We start from the raw sequence: 12,001 nt of genomic DNA on the forward strand, positions 1-12,001 counted from the left end.
ATGATATCAGTTGAGCTTTATATTATGCAATTAATGGAGTTTGTTGAGGATTTTGACTTCCCCATTGAACCCAATGGGTAAAATCTGCAACCAATTTGCTACCGTATGTAAAATGCATCTTCTTTTTTAAATCTTCACCCCAAATCGACTTTCTGTGCAGATTCTTCCCCAAGTTTTTCCACAGTGTGTCCCTTACGTTTGGTCAAATCTGAGCCATTTTCCTTCTACTGTTATAATTTTCAGATTTCTGACCCAGAAAATCAGGATTAAACATTCACAGTGTGTCTACCCGGTGTGAATATATATTTTCTGTTATTAAATCAGACGCTTGTTTCATGGTTTTCTTTTAGAGTATTTGCCATTTTTTATTCTAAGAAAATTTGTGCTACTGGTTACACACGTACTGAAAATTACGAAAAGACAGTGGGTCACGTAACATTTCTTATATCCTTTTTTTTTTTTCAAAGTTTCTTTCCTCATTTTACACATATAAAATCTTTTTCCTACCCTTATAACTTTTATTTTTCTACTTACTTTTGTCCTAAAACAGCAAGTTCACTATATAGGTCAGCGGCTGCTCCCAGGAGAGCGGAGAGGTGTTTGTAAGGGATACAGCCAAGCGGAAAAGAACATAAAGGGACATCGGCATCAAGGTCTCACAGCTTCGTACCATCATCATGAAAGGATAATACATAATACATGGAGCACTTTATGCTGGCTATTTTGCAGATGTGTTAGTAACCTTACGGTTGACATGTCAAGAGTAGCCGCAATCGATTCCTTACAAATATCTTCAAAATGAGCACAAATGTATCCGCAGCATCATAGATGCATCTTTACAAGTTTACAGCATCCATCCTACTGGAATCAAGCATTTTTTTTCTCTGTCACATTTTTATATTACCTTTTTTCCTTAATTATATGGTAACGTTGTGTTCCCCCTTAAAGTTTCTCATTACTGAAATCGCTACTCAATCAAGAAATATTTAGACCAGTAATCACTGAATCAGGAGGATCCATGGCCTCGAGACATGAGCGGGAGATATCATTAATCTGAGTGCTGGAAGGATTGTCCAACTAAAAAAATGGATTTACATTTCTAAGGCTACGTTCACATTTGCGTTGTTGGGCGCAGCGTCGGCGACGTGACGCAACCAGCAACGCATGTACACAACGCAGCGTTTTGCGATGCATGCATTGTCATAAGATCCTACAGATCAGGAATTTCGGCGCAGGGAAAACGCTACAAGTAGCATCCTCTGCGCCCTGTCTTGTGCGTCTATATGACGCATACGTCGTAAAACGCAGTACAACGCATACCGGTGCATGTCCATGCGTCCCCATGTTAAAGATAGGGGCGCATGACGCATGCGTCAGTATGCGTCGCCGACGCTGCGCCCAACAACGCAAATGTGAACGTAGCCTTAAATTGGTAATTTATAGAACATACTAATATACTTTATGTCTTAAAAGAGCCCCAGTCGTCATTTATCCTCTCTGGTCGAGGGCTCAGCAGCTCCAATTCCAGATGGTGAGAACCATGGCAGGACCGGCTGTAATTTTTATTGTATTTCTTTCTTTTGGACGGAAACGTTGCTTTACTTGTCTACCCTAAATGTACTTCACCGTGTGATTTTTAAGGATGGAATAATGGAATAAAGGTTACATTTTATCCCTATTTTCTCTGGTGCCTTGGATTTTCTATGGCTTTGGACCTTGCGGTGGGTCTAACCGAGTCAGCATGGAGCCGCCAGTGGCGCATGAGAAGGACTCATGGACTAAGACTGCTTTGCTGCTTTTTTAACCAAGCAAAAAGATGCAGAGTTGACCCATCTTTGAAAAGGAGAAATGGACACCATGACTTTCTAGCCTAGGTAGAAAAAAAGTCAGCCTTGGAATTGTTGGTCCATTTGGATTTATGCTATGGGGACATTCCTCTTTGCTGCTCTTTGATACACACCACTTACTAAAGATGAGAAAAACAGAACAAACTCTAATTCAAGCTCATCTCTGGTCATATGCCTTGACTGACTGAAGCGAATTCCCAATCCTAATCCCCTTCTCCGGATTATCATGCACATACAGTACTAGTCTAATATGTCCAGAAACTATCGTGGATTGTAATGCTGAACGACTCATATTCAAAAACATTCTGCTAGCACTTTAGGTAATGGAACTTCCTTTACTTCACTTTTACTTCCTAGGCAGTCCACTGCCTCAAGACTCCCTTAAAGGGAATCTGTCACCCCATTTTTGGCCTGAAAACTGTGGCCACTGCCATCAGGGGCTTATCTACAGCATTCTGGAATGCTGTAGATAAGCCCCCAATGTAACCTGAAAGATAAGAAAAACAAGTTAGATTATACTCACCCAGGGGCGGTCCCGGTGCGGTCTGGGTCCAATGGGCGACGCAGGTCCGGGTCTGGCACCTCCCATCTTCATGCGATGATGTCCTCTTCCTTGCTTCCTGTCGCGGCTCCTGCACAGGTGTACTTTGTCTGTCCTGTTGAGGGAAGAGCAAAGTGCTGCAGTGCACAGGCGCCGGGAAAGGTCAGAGAGGCCCAGCGCCTGCGCACTGCAGTGTTTTGATCTGCCCTCAACGGGACAAATCAGTATGCCTGCGCAGGAGCCGCGACAGGAAGCAAGGAAGAGGACGTCATCGCATGAACATGGGAGGCACTGGACCCGGACCGCGACGGCCATCGGAACCGGACTGCATCAGGACCGCTCCTGGGTGAGTATAATCTCGTTTTTATATTCTTTCAGGTTACATCGGGGGCTTATCTACAAAATTACAGAATGCAGTAGATAAGCCCCTGATGGCGGTGGCTGCAGCTTTTAAGCCAAAAATGGGGTGACATTCCTTTTAAGGATTTTCAAAAATTTTTGTTTACATTTTTTATTTATCTAATGCAGGAACCCAAAGAAGGGGTGGCTAAATGTTTAGCACTGTTGCTTTGCAGCGATGGGGTCCTTGGTTTAAATGCCACCAATAATTTTAACCCAGGACCCCAGTGTTTGTAGGTTCTCCCTGTGCTTGCGTTGGTTTCCTCCGGGTACTCCCACGTGCCAAACACATACTTGTAGGATTTTAGATTGTGAGCCCCCTATAGTGACATTGATGATAATGTCTGTAAAGCGCTGTGAAAATGATGGCTCTCAAAAATTAAGCATAACAAATTAATTAGTAAAGACCCCTCCCAGCGTTGAAGATCAGCATCAAAACAATCATAAATTTAACAAAACATGTGTCAAAGTATTTAGGAGACACAACAATAGAACTTGAAAAGAAAATGAAAGGAGTGGAAGAAGGAGAAACTAAAGTGAAAGAAGTGGATTAAGGTAAAGGGGACAGGAAAACCTAAGGATTGTGTCATGTTGCTCTGGTCACTGTGGACAATATTCTGCGGTACCAAGCTGCATTCAAACCAGTAGTAGAGATCCCCCAGAGGAAGCAATATGCGAAACACAAGCCGGGTCATGGCCGGCTGCCAAATTCTTAGTTCTCTGATAACATTCATTTCTGATACAGACATTTATTTACTTACTTCATTACCTCTTACGTGTGTATGAGTATATAATCTGTGCCTGAATCTGATAATATGGATATTTATTTTTCAGTATGGTGTGCTAGGATCAGGCTGCCCCTTTTTAGCTTGTCATTGTGATGTCCTTTTTATTATAAATTTTTTACTCAATAAAGATTTCTTCTACAGTATTTATGGTATTCATTGTGTCTTTTACCTGTTATATGTATGTTATTTATGTTATGTCTTACCTCTTCTTGCATTAATTGCATTTTGGGAGTGTTGTGTTGCTGGTGTTATAGTAAACACCATTTCTAAGAAGCTTTGTTGTAGGAGTTGAGATGAGTAAATCGATTTTGAAGTGAATCAAATTTGTGACAAATTTTTAGGAATTGATAAACCAGCGAATGCAAACAATATGTGATTTCCTTTGCGAAAATTGCCTCAAATGGCTGCCATCATTTTGCACACTGCAAAAGAAGGATCACATAACTTCATGCACAGCTGTTTGGACTTTCCTACAGAACCTTGCATCTATCAGATCGCATGGTATAGCACAGCCAATCAGGAGGGATTATCCTAGCCTCTATAAAAGTCGAGGCAGGGAATGCAGCAGGCAATCCGTGGTAACTCTGCATAGTGAGAGGATGTCACATGTCTCAGCTTCCATCCTCTTACCATAAATATGTATGTTTTGGTTGCTTTTACATCACTAAGGCTGTGTTCATGTTAAAGACCTTGAAAGAAGTTGGATACAGTCCTAGGAGACCTCAGAGTCTTACACACGTCCTTTCAGGAGGGATCCTCCATTTGTAAGGATCTCTCTGTTTGTAGAACTTGCGATATGCAGTAAATTGAGTTTCTTCGCAAAGTTTGTTGCAGCTTGTAAAATCAGATTCCAAAATATTTACTCATTTCCAACCAGGATTCATTTTAAGAATCTAGCAACAGCCCTGACACCCAGTGCTCAGGCTCTTTGTACCACAATTTATGAAAAGTGGTATTGTGCTATTATAATCTGGGATACCATCTTAGACAGAGATACGTGGCTTGCAACATGCTCAATATTGGGGTACGGCAAAGAATTTGCACCAAAGTCTTCGAGAGTTGGATTTCACCGATGTGCGGCAACAAGAATCTTTTATTTATAAGAGTGATGTTGTTGTGCTGTGCATTGGAAGAAAACACATCATTTAACCTGCTCTGCTGTACCGGGGGATTGACTTTCATCCTCCAATCTGAAGATCTAATATAACAAGTAATGTTTTTATTGAGTTCTGAGCTGCCACAAAAATATTGTTTATCATATCAATAGTGTTTAGAATTTCTCCATCTACCTTATTACCCAGGCTGCTCGATGAACTAAGCCTATAATCTCTAGGGTTCAGTTGCCTGCAACCTCAGCACGAGCGGGAGGCAAAGCAGGACAGTAACAATGAGCAATAGTGTGCAACTTTATCTTGTTATCAGCTTATCCTGAGATCCAGTGTACTCCCGATAACTGTATACTTTTGCAATCCTTGTAGTACAATATACCGTTTGAAACATCAGAGAGAAAAGCCGAGATGCTGAAACATTTGCAGAAATATTGCTTGAAGGTAAATACGTCTGAAAACAAAATACAATATTGGAATATTGATGGCAGCCAGAAACAAGTTGGCTAACGTTCCAAAAATGTATAACTTAAAAACTTAAAATATTAACTACATTTTTATGCTAAAAGAATAAAGCAATCCAACTAAGAATCCAACTAGGCAGATCAATCACACCAGGACCAAGGTGGGAAGGTCATGTTGGGTTCAACCTAGTTGATCAAGGTCTTGAATCATTCAAGACTATACTTTGGCATCTTCAGGTTAAATCAGGCACTATGGACCCATTGGCGATCTGGCAGCAGCGTTTTGTATTAGCTGAACTGCCGCCCCTCGGACTGGGAGTCAACAGTTCTCTGTGCCAGCAGTCAAGCAGACAGCCGGCTCAAAGAAGCTGTAGCGTGCCGGCTCCCAGTAATCGATTGTACTTATGTCTTTACCTCCCACACAGTAAATACAAACTCCCCCTTACACACACACATACCACACACAGTAAATACCACACACACAGTAATTTCCCCCCCCCCCCCACAACCTTCGGTGTCTTCACTATTTACTGTATGGAGGAGGTATTTAGTGTGTGGTGGAGGTGTTTACTGTGTGGGGGAGGTCTCACCCTCCACGACGCTCAGGTGAAATTCCTACTGTATGCAGATGACCTGCTGCTGCTGTCACCAGCCGAGAAAGGCCTCCAGGACAACCTGAAAATCCTAGAGAAATTCAGCTCCACCTGGGCCCTACCGGTCAACCTAAAGAAAACCAACAACATGGTGTTCAAGAGGAGAAAGAGAAGATCAGACCAGCACCCATCATTTGTCCTCAACAACTGCGACCTCACAGGAACGAACAAATATACCTACCTGGGCCTAGAGATTCACCGGTCAGGGAGCTTCAAACAAGCCATAGAGACCCTGTAAGACAAGGCCTGCAAAACCTTTTATGCCATCCGAAGGACACTCTACCATCTGAAGCCACCAGTGAGGGTCTGGCTAAAAATCTTCGACTCCATCATCGCCCCAATCCTCCTGTATGGCAGCGAAGTCTGGGGTCCTCACACCTACCCAGACTGGTCAAAGTGGGATTCCAGTCCAACACAAATATTCCACCTGGAATTCTGTAAGCACCTTCTCCAGGTCCATCAGAGCACCTCCAACAGTGCTTGTCGGGCCGAGCTGGGCAGATTCCCTCTACACCTAACAGTTCTAAAGAGGGCGCTGTCATTCCGGGCTCACCTGCATAGGAGCAATCCAAGCTCCCATCACCATAAAGCCCTGATACATGTAGGTGAAACAGAAAAACCAGAACCCTCGGAACAGCCCAGCCAAACCCAACTGGACCAGAACACCAATCACAACAACCTGACAAAAGTCGGAATCAGGAAGATGGCAGACGAAGGCCAGGAGAGGTATGTCAGTGACTGGAAGAATGATATCATCAGCTCATAGAAACTGATCATGTATCGGAGCCTACAGAGAGACTACAGACTGGCCCCATATCTGGAGAAACTCCCGGACCCCAGAGACCGCCAGATCCTGAGCCGATATATAGACTCAGTGCCCACAGTCTGGCCATCGAATGTGGCCAACACAGGCAGAGCTACAAGCCCAGGGAGGAAAGACTGTGCCAACACTGTGACCAGGAGGCCATAGAGGACGAAACCCACTTCCTACTACACTGCTCCAAATACTCAGCAGTGAGGGACACTCACTTCAGGAGACTCTCACATCTCTTCCCAGACTTCATCACCATGAAGGAGGAAGAGAAAACATATATCCTGCTGGGAGAAGAAGAGAGAGCAGTGGAGATAGCAGCGCGGTATGTGAGCGAATGTCATAGACTGCGAGAAAGAGAACTATGATGCCATGGACTATAGCCCCCACAATGGATCTGCCCCATCCACCTCCCCTATGCCATGGACTATTATTATTATTATTATTATTATTATTTATTGTTATAGCGCCATTTATTCCATGGCGCTTTACATGTGAGTATAGCCCCCACCCTGGATCTGCCCCATCCACCTTCCCTATGCCATGGACTATAGCCCCTACCCTGGATCTGCCCCCATTCACCTCCCCTATGCCATGGACTATAGCCCCCACCCTGGATCTGCCCCCATCCACCTCCCCTATGCCATGGACTATAGCCCCCACCCTGGATCTGCCCCCATCCACCTCCCCTATGCCATGGACTATAGCCCCCACCCTGGATCTGCCCCCATCCACCTCCCCTATGCCATGGACTATAGCCCCCACCCTGGATCTGCCCCATCCACCTCCCCTATGCCATGGACTATAGCCCCTACCCTGGATCTGCCCCAACCACCTTCCCTACAGCTCCTACCCAACATCCCCACACTCCCTATCCCTATTGCCTTTATACACTTGCCTTGGCAAAACTGAAAATTTACTACCAATGGGGAAGGTATTTACTGTGTGGAGGAGGTATTTACTGTGTGGAGGAGGTATTTACTGTGTGGGGGAGGTATTTACTGTGTGGAGGAGGTATTTACTGTGTGGGGGAGGTATTTACTGTGTGGGGGAGGTATTTACTGTGTGGGGGAGGTATTTACTGTGTGGAGGAGGTATTTACTGTGTGGAGGAGGTATTTACTGTGTGAAGGAGGTATTTACTGTGTGGGGGAGGTATTTACTGTGTGGAGGAAGGTATTTACTACCAATGGAGGAGGTATTTACTGTGTGGGGGAAGATATTTACTACCAATGGAGGAGGTATTTACTGTGTGGGGGAGGTATTTATTGTGTGGCGGAGGTATTTACTACCATTGCGGAAGGTATTTACTGTGTGGGGGAGGTATTTGCTGTGTGGAGGAAGGTATTTACTACCAATGGAGGAGGTATTTACTGTGTGGGGGAGGTATTTACTGTGTGGAGGAGGTATTTTCCTGTGTGGGGGAGGTATTTACTATGTGGAGGAGGTATTTACTGTGTGGAGGAGGTATTTACTGTGTGGAGGAGGTATTTACTACCATTGGGGAAGGTATTTACTGTGTGGAGGAGGTATTTACTGTGTGGAGAAGGTATTTACTACCATTGGGGAAGGTATTTACTGTGTGGGGGAGGTATTTACTATGTGGAGGAAGGTATTTACTACCAATGGAGGAGGTATTTACTGTGTGTGGGGAGGTATTTACTGTGTGGAGGAAGGTATTTACTACCAATGGAGGAGGTATTTACTGTGTGGGGGAGGTATTTACTGTGTGGCGGAGGTATTTACTACCACTGTGGAAGGTATTTACTGTGTGGGGAAGGTATTTACTGTGTGGAGGAAGGTATTTACTACCAATGGAGGAGGTATTTACTGTGTGGGGGAGGTATTTACTGTGTGGAGGAGGTATTTACTGTGTGGGGGAGGTATTTACTATGTGGAGGAGGTATTTACTGTGTGGAGGAGGTATTTACTACCATTGGGGAAGGTATTTACTGTGTGGAGGAGGTATTTACTGTTTGGAGGAGGTATTTACTACCATTGGGGAAGGTATTTACTGTGTGGAGGAGGTATTTACTGTGTGGAGGAGGTATGTACTACCATTGAGGAAGGTATTTACTGTGTGGGGGAGGTATTTACTATGTGGAGGAGGTATTTTCTGTGTGGAGGAGGTATTTACTACCATTGGGGAAGGTATTTACTGTGTGGAGGAGTTATTTACTGTGTGGGGGAGGTATTTACTGTGTGGAGGAGGTATTTACTGTGTGGGGGAGGTATTTACTGTGTGGAGGAGCTATTTACTGTGTGGCGGAGGTATTTACTACCATTGGGGAACGTATTTACTGTGTGGAGGAGGTATTTACTGTTTGGAGGAGGTATTTACTACCATTGGGGAAGGTATTTACTGTGTGGAGGAGGTATTTACTGTGTGGAGGAGCTATTTACTACCATTGGGGGAGGTATTTACTGTGTGGAGGAGGTATTTACTGTGTGGAGGAGGTATTTACTACCATTGGGGAAGGTATTTACTGTGTGGGGGAGGTATTTACTATGTGGAGGAGGTATTTACTGTGTGGAGGAGGTATTTACTGTGTGGAGGAGGTATTTACTACCATTGAGGAAGGTATTTACTGTGTGGAGGAGGTATTTACTGTTTGGAGGAGGTATTTACTACCATTGGGGAAGGTATTTTCTGTGTGGAGGAGGTATTTACTGTGTGGAGGAGGTATTTACTACCATTGGGGAAGGTATTTACTGTGTGGAGGAGGTATTTACTGTGTGGGGGATGTATTTACTGTGTGGAGGAGGTATTTACTGTGTGGCGGAGGTATTTACTGTGTGGGGGAGGTATTTCCTGTATGGAGGAGGTATTTACTGTGTGGATGAAGGCATTTACTGTGTGGGGGAGGTATTTACTATGCGGAGGAGGTATTTACTGTGTGGAGGAGGTATTTACTGTGTGGAGGAGATATTTACTACCAATGGGGAAGGTATTTACTGTGTTGATGAGGTATTTACTATGTGGGGGAGGTATTTACTGTGTGGATGAGGTATGTACTATGTGGGGGAGGTATTTACTGTGTGGGGGAGTTATTTACTACCATTGGGGAAGGTATTTACTGTGTGGGGGAGGTATTTACTGTGTGGAGGAGGTATTTACTACAGTACCATTGGGGAAGGTATTTACTACCATTAGTGGAGGTATATACTGTGTGGGGAAGGTATTTACTACCATTGGGGGGGTATTTACTGTGTGGGGGAGGTATTTACTGTGTGGGGAAGGTATTTACTACCATTGGGGGAGGTATTTACTGTGTGGGGGAGGTATTTACTTTGTGGAGGAGGTATTTACTACTATTGGGGGAGGTATTTATTGTGTGGAGGAGCTATTTACTGTTTGGGGGGAGGTATTTACTACCATTGGGGAAGGTATTTACTGTGCAGAGGAGGTATTTCTTGTGTGGGGAGGTATTTACTACCAATAGGGGAGGTATTTACTGTGTGGGGGAGATATTTATTGCCGTGGGGGGAGGTATTTACTGCGAGGGGGTATTTACTCTGTGGGGGGTATTTATTGTGTGTGGGGGAGACTTAATGTAATGAGCCTGGGGAAGATTTACTGTGATGGGGTATTTAGTGTAAGGGTACCGTCACACTATAACATTTCGATCGCTACGACGGTACGATTCGTGACGTTCCAGCGATATCGTTACGATATCGCTGTGTCTGACACGCAGCAGCGATCAGGGATCCTGCTGAGAATCGTACGTCGTAGCAGATCGTATGGAACTTTCTTTCATCGCTGGATCTCCCGCTGTCATCGCTAGATCGGTGTGTGTGACACCGATCTAGCGATCTAGCGATGCGATCCAGCGATGCGTTCGCTTGTAACCAGGGTAAACATCGGGTAACTAAGCGCAGGACCGCGCTTAGTTACCCGATGTTTACCCTGGTTACAAGCGTTAAACTAAAAAAAAACAAACAGCACATACTTACATTCTGGTGTTCGTCAGGTCCCTTGCCGTCTCTGCTTCCCGCACTGTGACTGCCGGCCGTAAAGTGAAAGCAGAGCACAGCGGCTGTGCTTTCACTTTCACTTTACGGCCGGCAGTCACTGAGTGCGGGAAGCAGATTGCAAGGGACCTGACGGACACCAGAATGTAAGTATGTGCTGTTTGTTTTTTTTAGTTTAACGCTTGTAACCAGGGTAAACATCGGGTAACTAAGCGCGGTCCTGCGCTTAGTTACCCGATGTTTACCCTGGTTACCCAGGGACCTCGGCATCGTTGGTCACTGGAGAGCTGTCTGTGTGACAGCTCCCCAGCGACCACACTACGATTTACCTACGATCACGGCCAGGTCATATCGCTGGTCGTGATCGTAGGTAAATCGTATAGTGTGACGGTACCCTAAGAGACAATTATTTATCCAGTGGCTCAGTGTATTGCAGATATTTTCATTCAGGAGCATTATAATGACACTGCTATCTTTAATTGCGTCATGTGGGGATATGCTGCAGGAGACCAGAGAAGATGGAAGTCTGTAGAGACAGGCTGTGGATGAGAAAACTCATTATGGCATCTGGACAAGATGAAGAAGAAAAGAAAGAGAAGGTCTCCAGAGAAAACATACGGTACAGTTGTGGCCAAAATTATTGACACCTCTGCAATTCTGTCAGATAATACTCAGTTTCTTCCTGAAAATGATTGCAAACACAAAAAGAATTGTCCTAAAGCCAAATTGGATATTATTCCACACCAAACATAAAAAAGGGGGTGGACAAAAGTAACGGCACTGTTTGAAAAAATCATGTGATGCTTCTCTAATTTGTGTAATTAACAGCACCTGTAACTTACCTGTGGCACCTAACAGGTGTTGGCAATAACTAAATCACACTTGCAGCCACTTGACATGGATTAAAGTTGACTCAACCTCTGCCCTGTGTCCTTGTGTGTACCACATTGAGCATGGAGAAAAGAAAGAAGACCAAAGAACTGTCTGAGGACTTCAGAAACCAAATTGTGAGGAAGCATAAGCAATCTCAAGGCTACAAGTCCATCTCCAAAGACCTGAATGTTCCTGTGTGTACCGTGTGCAGTGTCATCAAGAAGTTTAAAGCCCATGGCACTGTGTCTAACCTCCCTAGATGTGGACGGAAAAGAAAAATTGACAAGAGATTTCAACGCAAGATTGTGCGGATGTTGGATAAAGAACCTCGACTAACATCCAAACAAGTTCAAGCTGCCCTGCAGTCCGAGGGTACAACAGTGTCAACCCATACTATCCGTCGGCGTCTGAATGAAAAGGGACTGTATGGTAGGAGACCCAGGAAGACCCCACTTCTTACCCCGAGACATAAAGTCAGGCTCGAGTTTGCCAAAACTTACCTGAAAAAGCCTAAAACGTTTTGGAAGAATGTTCTCTGGTCAGACGAG

General features: G+C 44.5%; 1 protein-coding gene across 1 annotated transcript in view; it reads right to left on the reverse strand.

Moving 5' to 3' along the window:
• The window catches only part of LOC138643446 (involucrin-like), a 46,522-nt gene that overhangs the window by 23,403 nt on the left and 11,118 nt on the right, over positions 1-12,001 (reverse strand). The window lies entirely within an intron of this gene.

The sequence above is a fragment of the Ranitomeya imitator genome, chromosome 6 (assembly GCF_032444005.1).
Source record: "Ranitomeya imitator isolate aRanImi1 chromosome 6, aRanImi1.pri, whole genome shotgun sequence".
NCBI classification, from domain to species: Eukaryota; Metazoa; Chordata; class Amphibia; order Anura; family Dendrobatidae; genus Ranitomeya; species Ranitomeya imitator.